The sequence below is a fragment of the Narcine bancroftii genome, chromosome 3 (genome assembly GCF_036971445.1).
Source record: "Narcine bancroftii isolate sNarBan1 chromosome 3, sNarBan1.hap1, whole genome shotgun sequence".
Taxonomy (NCBI): domain Eukaryota; kingdom Metazoa; phylum Chordata; class Chondrichthyes; order Torpediniformes; family Narcinidae; genus Narcine; species Narcine bancroftii.
This window is the reverse complement of record NC_091471.1, coordinates 194,974,484-194,990,373: the sequence shown is the minus strand read 5'-3', so window position 1 is coordinate 194,990,373 and position 15,890 is coordinate 194,974,484. Positions and strand designations below refer to the sequence as shown.

General features: G+C 44.9%; 1 protein-coding gene across 2 annotated transcripts in view; it reads left to right on the top strand.

The window, feature by feature from the left end:
- The window catches only part of LOC138757984 (5'-3' DNA helicase ZGRF1-like), a 148,338-nt gene extending 146,809 nt beyond the window's left edge, over positions 1–1,529 (top strand). For both annotated transcript variants that reach the window (XM_069926200.1, XM_069926199.1), the window contains one exon: positions 1,133–1,529. The gene's annotated coding sequence lies outside the window, so the exon portion shown is untranslated. The remainder of the gene's footprint in view (positions 1–1,132) is intronic.
- The last annotated feature ends 14,361 nt before the right edge of the window (positions 1,530–15,890 follow it).

Sequence of the window (15,890 nt, the reverse complement as noted above, 5' to 3'; positions counted from 1 at the left end):
GCCTGACCCTCTGAGTTTCTCCACCACTTTCTGTGTGGCTGAATTCCATCTGCCACTTCTTTGCTCATTCTTCCAACCTGTCCAAGTCCCTCTGCAGATTCCATGCTTCCTCAACACTACCTGCCTCTCCACTTATCTTTGTATTATTTGTAACTTAGCCACAAAGCCATCAATTCTGTCATCAAAATCATTAACATAACATGAAAAATAATGGACCCAATATTATTGAAAACCACGCGTCACCACCATCAAACCAGAAAAACCCCCTTTTACTTTCACTCTGCCTTCTGCCAGTCAACCAATCTTCTATTCATGCTCGTATTGTGGCAATAACTCCAGAGTTGGCCTGTTGCAGGATTCTAACATAGAATTGGAAAAGTGTTATGCAGGTGCAATATGAAGGAAAGGGGAACCAAATACACTGAACCTTAGCATGGCAAGGAGTTAAATGAAACAACAAGGAAGACAAGATGAAAATGGATGGCATTTGTAAATAGTTTGCAGGATAAAATTCAACCAATTCTTGCATGGTATTATTGACAAAATGGGAAGACATGCCTGTATTTGTTTTGATTCATCCTACTAATTTAAAAAAAATAATTGGAAAAATATAGCAAAGGACAAAATTAGATCTTACCACTTAGACTAATCTGAATCAAATATTTACTTACTTCCAAAAGAATTAATGTTAAAAATTGTTTTTAGTATTTTTTTCTATTTGAAGGTGAGTTTCTGTATTAATCTTTCATCATTGTAATTTATATAGAAATATTTCTCTTACAATGTGGCACATTCTACTGTTGCTGTTTACCTTTACCCATCTAGATTGTCCAGTTGTGCATAATAATATTGCAAACATTTATATTTTATGCATAGGACAAAACGGTATCTATAAAGAATGATCAATTGATATTTTCGAGTGTGGACACAATCAAAGATGATTATTACTACCTTTTGTAGAAACTTCATGGTGCCATTTTAAACTTAGTATGTTAAAATCTAATTGCATCAAGTTGTTGCTTATTGTATAGCTTGGACTCTGTATAACATTACTATGATTTTGTAATAGATTAAAACCAAATACTTGGCATATTTAAGTATAGCCTAACATCTATTTTCTTTTATTTTTCAGATGATTAATACAATGGAAAAGACTGAAGGAAATGAAACACCTGAGGCTTAGGATTGTATAAATTATCCAAGCAGATGAACCACTGACAAGTCCTTAAATTTGTTACTTTTTGTCTGGGAAATGTATGCCAAAGATGCCTCCCAAATCAATATGGCAATTCAGTCTTTGCTTTCAAACACCACTTTTGGTTAATGCACAGGGACAGAAGCACGTCTGATCTCTGTGTTTCTCCCATTTCAGATTTTATGCATAAACTTAAGAAGAAAAACTTCATGTTGATAACAATAGTGAAGAACTGGGTACATTACAATGTATAGAGCAGTAACAGCAAGAGTGCAATACACAAGTGCTAGAGAAACTCAGCAGATCATGCAGTGTTCTTTATGTAGCAAAGATATATAATCAATGTTTCAGGCCTGAGTCCTTCATCAAGGCAGCAAGATAGCTTGACTTAAGGGGCCAGGCCCAAAATATTGGTGACATATCTTTGCTACATAAAGAACACTGCATGATCTGCTGACTTTCTGCAAGCTTATTGTGTATGGAACTACATTCACAGCATCTGTGGACTTCTTATTTAACAATAATAAGAGTGCATTGGGCTAATACAATTATATCAATATTTAGACTGAACAAAGCATGCCACTGAATTTTGAATGGAAAGAAGGAACACTTCAAAAATGATCAAATATAATTTTGCCAGAAATGGAAGAACAAATTTTCTACTCCAGTCTTTCAGAAGCCAATTCCTGATGAGGAATTGTTGACGTTCCTGCTTGATGTTTTTTAAAAAAGTGTTTATAATGACTTGGCTTATAACTAGTTTCTGTAAGGTAAGCAAACCAATTATTTGTCATTAAATTGTAACATACAACTTGGTTCTGCATTTGGTTCAAAGCCCTATCAGTAGGAAGATTAGACAGTACAGTTATTTTAACCTCTGAAGTTTCATTTTTTTTTTTCTTGTTGTTGCTAATATGGTAAGGAAATGAACATTGTTACCAGTAAGCTAGTCACTCATGTCAGATGTAGTCTGGTTAAAGCTCCTTCATATTATTTTGTGTAACATTGCTAGTAGCCAGATTAAAATAATACATTCGTGCAGTTTCAGGCTGGTTTTGAATTCTAGTCTTATAAAAGAATAAAGTGATGGGTTTGAAATCTATTCTCAGTGATGAGCAGTGATAATCTAGGTGGTAGCTTCAGCATGTTTTTTAAAAATTATTTTAATAATTTCAGCCTTCCATTCACCAATCTCGCCAAGAGAGATTGGAGTCAACTTGTGTAATAGTAGATGTGAGTGACAAAAACTTGGAAAACAATAAGTACTGAAATTGCAGGGTGACTTGTAAATCCTTATCTGTATGCATAAATAATATATTTTGGATAATTAGAAAATTGATAAAATTGATTTGAATTTTTTAATGTTCTCGTACATTTAAATTGTTTAAATAGCTAGAAATCAATGTTAAGAATGTTTGAGGAAATTATTTAAACATTCTGTAATATGAATTATAATAAATGGTTGAAGAATACCAATAAAATGGAAAATTATAAATTGTACAGTTCGTGCTATGCAAACATGGAGAAGAACAACACGCACACCAAAGCCTTGGAAAGCGGGACTAGTTCATTGCTCTGGTCGTCGCGCTTAAATGGTCCCCAGGTGCTATCATCAGGGCTCCTTGTCATCAGAGCACTGGCCTGGGATTGGCCGCCATTCCAGTCAGAGTTCCCCATCTTCCTGCCATGCAGAGGTTACCTGGAACAATGGCTGGCGTCACCCCCAGGCCTGTAGGGTCACCACGTTCGTCGGCCATTCTGCGGGTCGATCTGTGTCTCCGAGCTACACGACTCCCCCCCCCCCCCCCACAACCGAACCAGTAACTGGGCCATTGTCTGTAGCCTTGACCTAACCCTGCATTGCGGGGAAGGAGTGGAGACTGGCTCATCATTGTCCAGATATGCTGGTTTCAGGCTGTCAGCAGTAAAAGTCTCTTCCTTACTGCCAATGTTGAGGACAAAGGTGGAACCACTGTCTCTATCAACCTTGTAGGACCCTCGTAGGGCTGTTGTAAGGGCAGCCGGTGTGCGCCCCTTCTCACAAGTACATATTGACAAGTCTTTAAGACCCTGGGGATGTTATGTTTGGGCTGGTAGTATGGTGGGGTTGCTGCAGGATCAAGGACCCCAGTTTTTGTTGCAAGTTCTTGAGGGTTGCCACGGGGTCTTTCAGATGTATATTGGGAGCCAGAAACTCCCTGGGGATGATCAAAGGTGTGCTGTAGACCATCTCCACCTCCGAAACATTGAAGTCTTCCTTCTTGGTACAAATTTGCAACAGGACCCAAGGCAGTTCGTCCACCCAGTTGGGGCCCTTGAGCTGGGCCATCAAGGCTGCCTTGAGATGCCTGTGGAACCACTCCACCAACCCATTAGCCTGAGGATGATATGCCGTGGTATGGTGGAGCTGTGTCCCCAGAAAGTTGGTCAGCATTGCCCAAAGCACAGAGGTGAATTGTGCCCCCCTGTCTGAGGTTAGGTGCTCTGGGACCCCAAATCGGGATACCCGTGTGTCAATGAGTGCCCTGGCACAGGTTTCTGTGGTGGTATCAGCCAGCGGGACCACCTCCAGATACCTCGTGAAGTGATCAACCATGGTCAAGAGATATCTCACCTCACTGTGTCGATGTGTACGTGGGTGAATCTGCACCTTTCTGGCTCAAAAGTCTGTGTGGGTGCTCTCGTAAACCTGCACGGACTGACAGTTCGTGCAGATCCTGGCCCACTGGTTGATCTGTTTAGAGGCCATTTCAGACAAACCTGCTGGCCACCATGTTGACCATGGTGCGGATTGTGGGTGTGCTAGGTTGTGGATGACCTTGAAAACTGGTGCCTCCATGCAGCTGGGTCGATGAGCAAAGGCTACCGGTGGGGACATCGCACAACAGTATCAGGTTACCTTGGCTGACGGGGACATCCAACACCCTGAGGCCAGAGACAGCTGTCCTTTACGCAGGGATCTCAGGGTCTTGCTGCTGCGCTTTGGCGAAGGCCCCTTAGTCAACCCCCGGGACAGGGAGTGCACCAACTTGATCGCGGGGTGTGACAGAGTGTCAGCTACTGTGTTGTTTTTCCCCCGTGATATGCAGAATGTCTGATAAATTTGGACACATAGGACATGTTGTCGGGCTGACCATGGGTCCGATACGTTATGGAAAGTGAAATTCAGCGGCTTGTGATTGGTGAAGAGTTAGAATTGTGCTGTATTTGAGCTTTGGGGCACAGAGATGCCTGCTGAGAAAGGCCAGGGGTTGCCACTGGCCCTCGGTGAGTTGTTCCAGCATACCCCTACCGCTGTGCTGGAGGCATCAACTGTCAGGATGGTAGGTGCCTCTAGTCCTGGGTGGACCAGGAGGGTGGTGTTGGCCTGTGCATCTTTGGCATTCTGGAACGCCCTGGAAGATTCATCGTCCCAAGTAATGTCTTTTGACTTGACTGCCATCAGCACAAAGAGGGGCGCAAGATGCATGTCGTTGCCGGCATGAACCTGTGGTCAAAGTTTATCATACTGGCAAGTTCCTGTAGTGCTTTTGCCATGCATGGCTTAGTGAAATGCTGGACCACCTTGACCTTCTTGGCGAGGGGTGTAGGCCAGTGTCTGTTAATCCTTCGCCCCAGGTAGTCTGGTGTCCAAACCGAACTGGCATTTTGCGGGGTTGATAGTCAGCCTAAGTGGGTGCAGAGTTGTCTCAGGTGGGCAGCATAGTCTTTATTGCTACAGCTGGCGATGACGATATCGCCCAAATAGATGAATGCAAATGGGAGGTCCCGGCCCACTGTGGTCATCAGCCACTGAAAAGTTTTTAAAAAATTTTATTTAAGAATTTTGCAAACTATTACAAAAAAAATACAAGATACAAATACAGATATATATAAAAAAAGAAAAAAATAGTGGTAATAATGATAATATTCCCCCTCCCTCCCTATACTAGCTGCATGATCTTAACTTCCTCCCCCACCCCTCGGACCCTTAAAAAATTATACATTTAAAATTAATTAATTGACGTGTCAACTCTTTACATAACTTTTACTTAAGATCAATAGCCATAAAATCAAAATATAAACTCCACATTTTAACAAAAAATGTATAATTATTTCACAAATTATAGGTTATTTTTTCCCAAATATAAATATGATTGCACTTCATTATGCCATCTTTGTATATTAAATTCCACATCATTTTTCCAAGTTATCGCTATGCTTTTTTTTGCAACCACTAACCCTAACCGCAAAAATGCCAATTGTGGCTTATCAGCCAATCCCAAAGTAACAGCATTCATGTAACCCAATAAACACATCATTGGACCCATTTGCAAATTGATTGTAAATAAATCTCTCAAAAATTTAATAACTTTTTCCCCAATTTTTTTTACTTTCTTACGTCCATACACAATGCATAAAAGTACCTGTCTTTTCTCCACATCTAAAACACAAATATGTTAGACGAAATCCATATTTCTTCAACTTTTCAGGAGTCAGATATAATAGATGAATAAAATTATAATTAACCATACTATATCTGACATTAATTAATTTTGTAACACTATCAATGCACATATTTGACCATTCCTCCCAAGGCAATTCAATATCTAAATCTTTCTCCCATTTCTCTTTTGTCGTATATAGCCCAACTTTATCCATCTTTTCTTGAAACAACCTATACATATCCGATATAAATTCTTTCATTTCCTTGTCAACCATTAAAATCTCAAACTTAGATTGACTTGGTAAAATTAAATCCTGACCAAATTGTGTTCGCAGAAAATTTCAAATTTGATAATAAGCAAAAATAGAAATTGCAGAAATACCAAATTTCTTTTGTAATCTATTAAATGTAGAAAATTTACCTGCCTCAAAACAATCTTATATAATAATAATTTCTTTCAGTTTCCAATTTTTCAAATAAGTATTGTTTAAAGAAAACAGAATTTGTTTATTCTGATACAACTGTGATCTAATCGAAATTTTCCCTTTGGTGCCAATAAGTTGATCCTGCTTATACCAAATATCCAGTGTATATGTCTTAATACTGGGTAATTTATATTTTTGTAACAATAAGGGATTCCATTTATAAATAAATTGACTCATTTCTTTTTCAGAAATTTGATCCAATTCGACTTTAGCCCAGACAGGTGGTTGTTGAACATCAAACAACCTATTAATGAATTTCAACTGTGCCCCTTCATAATAATTTTGAAAATGTGGTAATTGAAGTCCTCCCCATTTGTATTGTCACATTAATTTATGCATAGAAACCCCAGATAATTTACCCTTCCATAAAAATAATCAAATTACTTTATTTAATTCTTTAAAAAATTTCTTCGGAATCACACATGGAATAGATTGAAAAAGATATTGTATACGAGGATAAATATTCATTTTTATAAAATTTACTCTCCCAATTAAAGTTAATGGCAAATCTTTCCATTTCTGTAGATCAATTTTAATCTTGTTCAACAAAGGTATATAATTTAAAATATATAAGACCTGATATTGTTTATTAACTATAATTCCTAAATATTTAATTTTATCAGACCATTTAAATTTAGTAATTTGTCTAAATAATCCTTGATATTGGCAATATTTCACTCTTCTCCCAGTTAACCTTATAACCTGGTAATAATATGTCATATTGATTTAACATATTTTGCAGCACCCTCCAAGATTCTTTAGGATATGTTAAATATATTAAAACATCATCAGCAAACAAATTAATTTTATACTCTTCTTGACCTACTTTGATACCTTTATTGTCCAAATTTTGCCTAGTAGCTTGAGCTAAAGGTTCTATTACCAAAGCAAACAATGCTGGTGAAAGAGGACAACCTTGTCTAGTTGATCAAGATAATGTAAAAGCTGATGAAATCAGACCATTCATCATTATTTGTGCTGTAGGATTAGTATATAAAGCTTTAACCCAAGTAGTAAAGAGCGGTCCAAATTGAAATGTTTCTAAAACCTTAAATAAAAATTTCCACTCAACCCTATCAAAAGCCTTTTTCGCATCCAACGCTGCCGCTGAAAAGTTTGTGCCACATTCTTTAGATCGAAGGGCATGCGCATAAATTCAAACAAGCCAAAGAGGGTTATGATTGCAGTCTTGGGGATGTCCTGGGGGTGAACTGGGATTTTGCGGTACCTTGGAGAACACCCGTGCCCATGCAAGTTGGTGGCAGAGTCTTGGATGTGGTTCTCGGGCGTGGTGGCGTTGAGGCGGCAGTTGTCACTGCATGGTCTCCAATCTCCTGCTGATCTGGGCACCATGTGGAGGGGAGAGGCCCAGGAACTGTACAAGCTCCACACAATCCACAGCTCTTCCATTTTATTAAACTCCTCTGTCGGGAGGGAGTCGACGCGCCCTGGCATGGAGTAGGGGTTCCCTCACTCAATACACCATGCTTTAGCTTGGCTGCAGAGAACTGTGGCACCATTATAGGGGGAACTCTGCCAGGATGCAGGAGAATTCATTGTTCGAGAATAATAGAATCCAGTATCGGGGGCGGGGTAGCTTGGCTTCCACCAGAGATAGAGTTTGAAAAGTTTTGGCATGCACCAAGTGCCATCCAAGCAAACAGTGGGGCCAAAGGAAGTCAGCCCCCAGGAGTGGTTACACCACTGCCGTGAGGGTGAAGGTCCGTGTAAAGCGGCTGTTGCCAAAATGAAAGGGATGGTGTGGTTCCCATAAATCCTAATGGAGGAGCTGTTGACTGCCCTCAGTGTTGGGCCCTGCTTGCCATTGTGGGTGTCATGGCCTGCAAGGAGGGGAGGTGGTAGGATGCTTATCTCGGCTCCAGTGTGGACCAGGAAACACCTGCCCAACAGTGAGTCCCAGACGTAGGGGAAGCTATCATGTGGGCCAACTGCCATACCAATCAATGACAGTTGGTCAGGGCATTTCCCAGAAACCCGCAGGGTGGGTGGCATCGACAGGCCTCCGCACCCCTTTGCTGATGATAGTAGCATAGCTGTCCCGGGGCATTCATTTGCCTCTCTCCTGGCCTTGATCTCACTGGGGGCTGTTTGTGGGTCTTGCTGATGTGGTCTATGACTGCGCTGGTGTCCTTTGTTCTCCAGAGCATGTCTGCCTGAGCCGCAACCCTCCAAGGGTCGCTGAAGTCCTCATCCATGAGCAAAAGTCGGATATCCTTGGGCAGCTGCTCCAGAAAGATCTGCTCGAAGAGCAGGCAAGAATTGTGGCTCTCGGCTAGAGCGAATATCTCGCTCATTAGGATGGACCGGGCCCTGTCCCGCAATCTGTCTATATGCAGCAATCGGGTGGCTCGCTCACACTGGGAGAGCCCAAAAGTGCAGGTTAATAGTTCATTGAGGGCCACATATTTGCCTTGCTCTGGTGGCTGTCATAGGAAATCTATGACCCTTGCCGCTGTGTCTTGATTGAGGGCACTCACGACGTAGAAGTAGCGGGTGTGGTCGGTGGCGATGTGGCAAAGCTGGAACTGAGCCTCAGCCTGCTTGAACTACACATGTGGCTGTGACACCCAGAACATCATGAGTCTGAGAGAGACCACGTGGATGATCGCTGGCTCTGCTTGATCTGTCATTCTCAGGTTCAATTGCCAGTTGGATCTGTCAGGGTCACCAATGTACCGTTCGTGCTACGGAAGCATGGATAAGAACAAAACACACACCAAAGTCTTGAAAAATGAGTCTGGTTTATTGCTGTGGCCATTGCGCTTTTATGGGCTCCAGGCGCTGACGTCAGGGCCCTGCATCATCGGAGCGCCAGCCTGGGATTGGCCAGCGTTCCCACCAGAGTTCCCCATCTTCCTGCCATGCGGAGGTCACCTGGGATGACAGCTGGTATCAGGTCCGTGCAATCACTGCATTTGTCAGCCATTTTGCAGGCCAGTCCACGTCTCTTTGCGCGAGCCGCTACAAGTCCAGATATATAACAATAAATATCCATTTCTGTTACTAATTTCAATCACTTCTTCATTCTAAGAAGCCAAAAATAACTGAATATTGCCTTTACTGTTCAAATCATTTTGTAGTAGAGGAAACCATCTGATCAGTAACTTTAGTAAAAGCACAGAAATACTGGAGGAATTACCAGGTCTCGCAACATCCATAGGAAGTAAAATAAGGGCCGGAGCCCTTCAAGGTATGAGTAAAAACCAGGCAGGCACCTGAATTAAATGGCTGGAGAGAAAGAAAGGGCAAGGGGAGGAAGGCAGATCACAGAAAAAAGGTGTAAATTGGAGAGGAGGACAGAAGAGAGAAAGGGTGAGAATTGATTGGGAGAGGAAGGTGGTTTGGGCTCTTTGAATGCAGAGTTATGATCCACCCCCCCCAAATCAATTCTCACTTTTCTCGCTCCTATCCATATCCAATTAACACCTTTTGTCTATTGGTCTATACTCCTCCCCTTGCCATTTTTTTCCTTCTCCCTAACCGTTCGATTCAGGCGTCTGCCTGTTTTTTCTCAAGCTTTGAAGGCCTCAGCCCTCAAATGTCAGATAGATATCTTTAACAATTTCAGGTGGCCAAAATAGCCCGGTATAAAACTGCATATTCTACCCCTATGCAGCTGTCAGGAGGCCACTTGAAGAGCAGGAGGCGCCTGCAAGGCGCACTTTCTAACCCTCCTCCGGGAGGGATAATCACCGGAGCACTGAGGTCCCCCCAGGCATCTGAATGCAGCTGCCTGGAATGGGCGGGCTGATGACGTCGCAGTGACGTCGTCAGCCCGAGACGCTTGGTGCAAATTTTGGAACACAATGTGCAAGCAGGGTATTGCAGGTACAGTCGCTTTTTTCAGTGCCTTGCAGGAATACATTATAATCGAACTATGGCTGCAAAGACTTCAAACTGGTGTGAAGCAGAGACAAGACTGCTTCTAGACCATCTGTCTCCGGAATCCCAGGAAAGGGAGCTCACTGGGACAGTGAGGGATGGTCCCACATTTGAGCACGTGTCAGGAGCATTCTCAGCACATGGGCATATCCGCAGTAAAAATCAGGTGGTTACAAAGCTGAAGAGCCTGAGGAAGAAGTTCCATGTGATCCTGGTCCACAACAGGAGGAGTGGCAATGGACGCAGGTAGTACTTTGACCAATGCCACACTATCTGGGGGGCTAGTTGCTCAGCTACTCCCTTGAGCGTAACCAGTGCTCTGAAGAGCCCTGATTCCCCAGAGCTCATCCCTGAGGGATCTCAGGCCTCAACCAGAGGCAATGGTGGCAGAGACATGCAGGTCTAGGAGGTGCAGGCCACCACAAAGGGCTCTGCTGGCATAGATTTGGATGCCCCCGAGTGAGGCAGCGCAGAGCTTACTGTCCCTGGAAGTGGCAAGGCAGCACTCTTACCAGAGAACACAGGTACAGTAGCATTGAGGTTGTGTGTATGGAGAAGCACATAATTCCAATACTAATGAACTTTTCCTGTTTCCACCCAAAGCCTCTGGTCCCAGACACAACCGCCAACAGCTGACCAAGGCTCAGATTGTCTCTAAGGAGCTGCAGACGATGATGACGACACTTGACAGGGAGGACAGAGAGGGGGACCGTCAGCATGCAGAGGAGGCGCTGGAGCAGGAGAAAGTCCTGCTCGCCGACATGAGGGAGGAGGAGGAACCAATGCACTGGTCCGAAGTGGACAGGCAGGTCCAGGTGGTGACTGGGTTGTCATCTTCCCTGCAGCAACTCAGCGTCGCAATGGACAGACAGTCCTCCATTTTCCACAGAATGGTCACGCAAATGGAGGCCTGTCCGTCTCCATTCCCACAGTCATATGATCTCCCTAATCCCATGTACCTGGCCCCTCCCACCATTCCACACCAGTGCATCACGGTAGTGGACACTTGGACATAACTGAGATGCTGAGGTCCTCCACCCCCCCCCCCCCCACACCTCATTCCTCTCAATGCTGGAGTGAGGTGAGCGTCCGACTAAACTTCCTTCATGCTGCTAACTCACTGTTCACTTTTGTTGTTCATGAAGCCCTGAAATGTGCAATTTTCTGTGCACCACTTTAAGGAGTGAAACACTCAGCAGTGAGATGTTATGGTGCTGGGTGGAGGTGTTTATTGTGTTTACCGTTTTTGTGTTTATTCTGTGGTGTTCAAGTGCGAAGTGGATTTGCACTGTGTTTCATCCTTTCCATGGTTTACATCATGTTAGGTGCATACTTTGAATTGTTATGTCGCATTATCTACCTCAGATATTTATGAAGCAAAAAGGTTTCTTGAAAAACAATTTTTATTAAATTTTTGACAAACACTGAAGTCTCATGTATATGCAACTGTTCCTTCACGAGAACACACTGTCACATAAGATGCCAGGCAGCATTTGGCGGGGGGGGGAGGGGGAGTGGGAGGGTGGAGGGGGGAGCAAGTTGTGGGAGATGGGGAGCTGGGTGGCAGGGATATACCTGAGTGGTAGCCGCTACCCCTGAGATTCAACCCCTCCCCCCACTTACAGGATGGACATAATCACAGGATGGATGGCCTGGTGGCCATGGGCCTGCTGATCGTTACAATCTTAGCTATTGGGTGCAGGGGCATCTGCTTCAACCAATGTCCACTCTGACAGGAAGTCATCCTTGTTAATCTCACATATATTGTGCAGTCTTTGGCTTGGCTTCGCGGACGAAGATTTATGGAGGGGGTAAAAAGTCCACGTCAGCTCCAGGCTCGTTTGTGGCTGACCAGTCCGATGCGGGACAGGCAGACACGATTGCAGCGGTTGCAAGGGAAAATTGGTTGGTTGGGATTGGGTGTTGGGTTTTTCCTCCTTTGCCTTTTGTCAGTGAGGTGGGCTCTGCGGTCTTCTTCAAAGGAGGCTGCTGCCCGCCAAACTGTGAGGCGCCAAGATGCACGGTTTGAGGCGTTATCAGCCCACTGGCGGTGGTCAATGTGGCAGGCACCAAGAGATTTCTTTAGGCAGTCCTTGTACCTTTTCTTTGGTGCACCTCTGTCACGGTGGCCAGTGGAGAGCTCGCCATATAATACGATCTTGGGAAGGCGATGGTCCTCCATTCTGGAGACGTGACCCATCCAGCGCAGCTGGATCTTCAGCAGCGTGGACTCGATGCTGTCAACCTCTGCCATCTCGAGTACCTCGACGTTAGGGGTGTGAGCGCTCCAATGGATGTTGAGGATGGAGCGGAGACAACGCTGGTGGAAGCGTTCTAGGAGCCGTAGGTGGTGCCGGTAGAGGACCCATGATTCGGAGCCGAACAGGAGTGTGGGTATGACAACGGCTCTGTATACGCTTATCTTTGTGAGGTTTTTCAGTTGGTTGTTTTTCCAGACTCTTTTGTGTAGTCTTCCAAAGGCGCTATTTGCCTTGGCGAGTCTGTTGTCTATCTCATTGTCGATCCTTGCATCTGATGAAATGGTGCAGCCGAGATAGGTAAACTGGTTGACTGTTTTGAGTTTTGTGTGCCCGATGGAGATGTGGGGGGGCTGGTAGTCATGGTGGGGAGCTGGCTGATGGAGGACCTCAGTTTTCTTCAGGCTGACTTCCAGGCCAAACATTTTGGCAGTTTCCGCAAAGCAGGACGTCAAGCGCTGAAGAGCTGGCTCTGAATGGGCAACTAAAGCGGCATCATCTGCAAAGAGTAGTTCACGGACAAGTTTCTCTTGTGTCTTGGTGTGAGCTTGCAGGCGCCTCAGATTGAAGAGACTGCCATCCGTGCGGTACCGGATGTAAACAGCGTCTTCATTGTTGGGGTCTTTCATGGCTTGGTTCAGCATCATGCTGAAGAAGATTGAAAAGAGGGTTGGTGCGAGAACACAGCCTTGCTTCACGCCATTGTTAATGGAGAAGGGTTCAGAGAGCTCATTGCTGTAACTGACCCGACCTTGTTGGTTTTCGTGCAGTTGGATAATCATGTTGAGGAACTTTGGGGGACATCCGATGCGCTCTAGTATTTGCCAAAGCCCTTTCCTGCTCACTTTGTCGAAGGCTTTGGTGAGGTCAACAAAGGTGATGTAGAGTCCTTTGTTTTGTTCTCTGCACTTTTCTTGGCAGTCAGACGAAGCGAGAGGAAACTTCCAGGCAAACCTCAAAGCAAAGCTCGACGTTGCAACCCGCCTCACGGACCCGTCCCCTGAAACCCTCTGGGATCAGTTGAAGACTACCATACTGCAATCCACTGAAGAGGTACTGGGCTTCTCCTCCAGGAAAAACAAGGACTGGTTTGACGAAAACAGCCAGGAAATCCAGGAGCTGCTGGCAAAGAAGCGAGCTGCCCACCAGGCTCACCTTACAAAGCCGTCCTGTCCAGAGAAGAAACAAGCCTTCCGTCGCGCATGCAGCCATCTTCAGCGCAAACTCCGGGAGATCCAAAATGAGTGGTGGACTAGCCTCGCCAAACGAACACAGCTCAGCGCGGACATTGGCGACTTCAGGGGTTTCTACGAGGCTCTAAAGGCTGTGTACGGCCCCTCACCCCAAGTCCAAAGCCCGCTGCGCAGCTCAGACGGCAAAGTCCTCCTCAGCGACAAGATCTCCATCCTCAACCGATGGTCAGAACACTTCCAATCTCTTTTCAGTACCAACCGCTCAGTCCAAGATTCCGCCCTGCTCCAGCTCCCTCAACAGCCCCTAAGGCTAGAGCTGGATGAGGTTCCCACCCTGGATGAGACATATAAGGCAATCGAACAACTGAAAAGTGGCAAAGCAGCAGGTATGGATGGAATCCCCCCAGAAGTCTGGAAGGCTGGCGGCAAAACTCTGCATGCCAAACTGCATGAGTTTTTCAAGCTTTGTTGGGACCAAGGTAAACTGCCTCAGGATCTTCGTGATGCCACCATCATCACCCTGTACAAAAACAAAGGCGAGAAATCAGACTGCTCAAACTACAGGGGAATCACGTTGCTCTCCATTGCAGGCAAAATCTTCGCTAGGATTCTACTAAATAGAATAATACCTAGTGTCGCTGAGAATATTCTCCCAGAATCACAGTGCGGCTTTCGCGCAAACAGAGGAACCACTGACATGGTCTTTGCCCTCATTGTGCAGTACACAGCAGGAAAACACAACATCTAGGACAAAGGTGGTAGAGATATCCAGACGCTTGGACAGGCACTGCCAGTGGCCTTTTAGATGCCCAAACGCATGTTCCACCACTATCCTTGCAGAATTTAGGACCTCGTTAAATCTTTGTTGATCCGGATCCAGTACTTGGTTCTGTGTAAACGCCTTCATCAGCCAGGTACAATGCAGAAATGTAGTTAATTTGCACACCAGCCCATTGACACAATAAGCTTTCAAGGGTGAACACTCACGTCACGTGGGAAGAAGTATCCGGCCTGGTCCTTTGCCTTTCTATACAGAGGAGAGTTGGCAAGCACTTGGGCATCATGCGTACAGACCAGCCAATTCACAAACACATCTGAGAAGGAATGGAAAGCACATTGAAGTTATAGACATTGAGACGTGAAGTGATAAAGATCAATGGCTTTAACTCACCAGAACCAGTGGTTGACCACCGCTTGCAGAACCACCGAGTGCCACCCTCTGCGATTGTAGTAGGCTGCAGCATCCAAGTTGAGGGGGGGGGGCGATAATGGAAACATGTGACCCATCAATGGCACCAGCACACATTTAGTATCCCCTTTCCACAAAGCCATCAATGGTCTGGAGATGTGTTCCACTTGGCAGGGAGATGAAACGCTTACCGAGAACCTTCCTCAAAGCGCCAGTCACCTCCTGCACCACCATGCACACAGTGCTGAAGCCTATTCCAAAGATGGTACTGATGAATTGGTACTCACAAGGGGTGGCATACCACCACATGGCCACAGCTAATTGAAGTCCCGGCTCCAATGGTTGCTGCAAGTCTGGTCTATATGGCTTCAGGTGAGCTTCTATGAGTTCTAGCATGAAGTGAAAGGTGTCACATGACATATGAAAGTGTCTCCTCCACCCAGCATCATCAAATTTGGTGAGGACATTGGTTCAACCTCCAGATAGACCAATGTGTCACCACAGCTAATTGACTGACAAGCAGCATTCGCCTTCGTCTGCAGCGCCTAAGCTCTGCGCACCTTTCCACCTCTAACTGCCACCTTCTTGCCCACAATCTTTGCAGAAACTGTCTCCTGATCGTACCTATACGATATTCAGATCTCAAGGACCTGTGAAGAACTTCAACAGCATTAATGGCCTTACCAAGGATTTAATGTATCTTGTTCTGAACACTGAGAAAGGCTGACACCATCATCAGTATTTCTCTTGCCTGCTCCGGCTCCGCCATAATCTTGTGTTCCTTCTAGTTGCGCTTCAGTGGGTGGGAGTACACCCATCAGTTGGTGGGAGTACAGCTGACAGTGGACAGGAGCTGGAGTGCGCTCCGAGGCACCTCCTGTGCAGCTGTCCCTTTCAAGTGGCCAGCGCTAAAAGCGCAGCACTGGCCACCTGAACAACCATTCCACAGGTCTGAATTCACTTCTGCAGCGCACCCTTGATGGAGAATGCACCTGAAAGTGGCTAATACCTTCTATGGATGCTGTGAAGCCTGCTATTCCTTCAGCATTTCTGTGTCTTTACTACAATCACAGTGTCTGCAGACTTCCTTGTTTCACTGATCAGTAACTTAGTTCAGATCAAAGTTCAGTGACATGAAGCATTAACTTGGGAGTTTCTCCTTCAATGTGCTTTCCATTCATGTTATCTAATGTAATGATTATCACCATTTTTTAATGAGTATTTTTAACAATATCGGGTGC